The following is a 742-nucleotide window of genomic DNA, read 5'->3' as shown; positions in this document are numbered from 1 at the left end:
GTGTGGCCATTGGAATGGATTATCCAACCTAGATGTGAAGCAGAGAGTGCTGTGGGAAGGATGGTTGGTGTCAGAATAGGGTAAAGAAGATTGGAGGGTGGAGGCATGTCTGATCAACACTTCATAGGAATCGTCCGTGGGTTAATTTTTATTTTCTTTCTATTGCCCTCTTATGAAGCCAAAGGAAGTCAAACATAACCCCTACATGTTTTTTGCAGTCTCTAAAATATGAAGCCAGTTTCCAGCATGCAACCACTAACTAAATACAGTTCTAAATGGGTCTAAATGCATTTGAAAAAGTAAGGAAGGTCTTGGACTCTCTCTACAGAAAAGTATACATAAACAAATGTACTTACATTTTCATAAAACTCCCATGGATTCCTTAAGAAAACAATTGACACAAAGTCTAAAAAACACAATTTTGGAATAATTTGTATCCTTAATTTCTAGTTATTCTGCATACTTTGAAGTCCATTGGAAGTAGGGCTCTAAATCTTAAGAAAAAAAAAAAGAGAGAGAGATACTTTAAAATATTATATTTTCTATTTAGTACATAAAAACAGTTCTTATTATGAAGCTGATTACAATAAAAAAGGAGCTCTGGTAGCGTAGTGGTTACGAATCGGGCTGCGAACCTTAAAGCCAGAAGTTCGAAACTACCAGCCGCTCCGCGGGAGAAAGATGAGGCGTTCTGCTCCCGTAAAGATTTACAGCCTCGGAAACCCTGTACAGGGTCGCTATG

The sequence above is a fragment of the Chrysochloris asiatica genome, unplaced genomic scaffold, assembly GCF_000296735.1.
Source record: "Chrysochloris asiatica unplaced genomic scaffold, ChrAsi1.0 scaffold00082, whole genome shotgun sequence".
Taxonomy (NCBI): domain Eukaryota; kingdom Metazoa; phylum Chordata; class Mammalia; order Afrosoricida; family Chrysochloridae; genus Chrysochloris; species Chrysochloris asiatica.
This window is presented reverse-complemented; position numbering follows the sequence as displayed.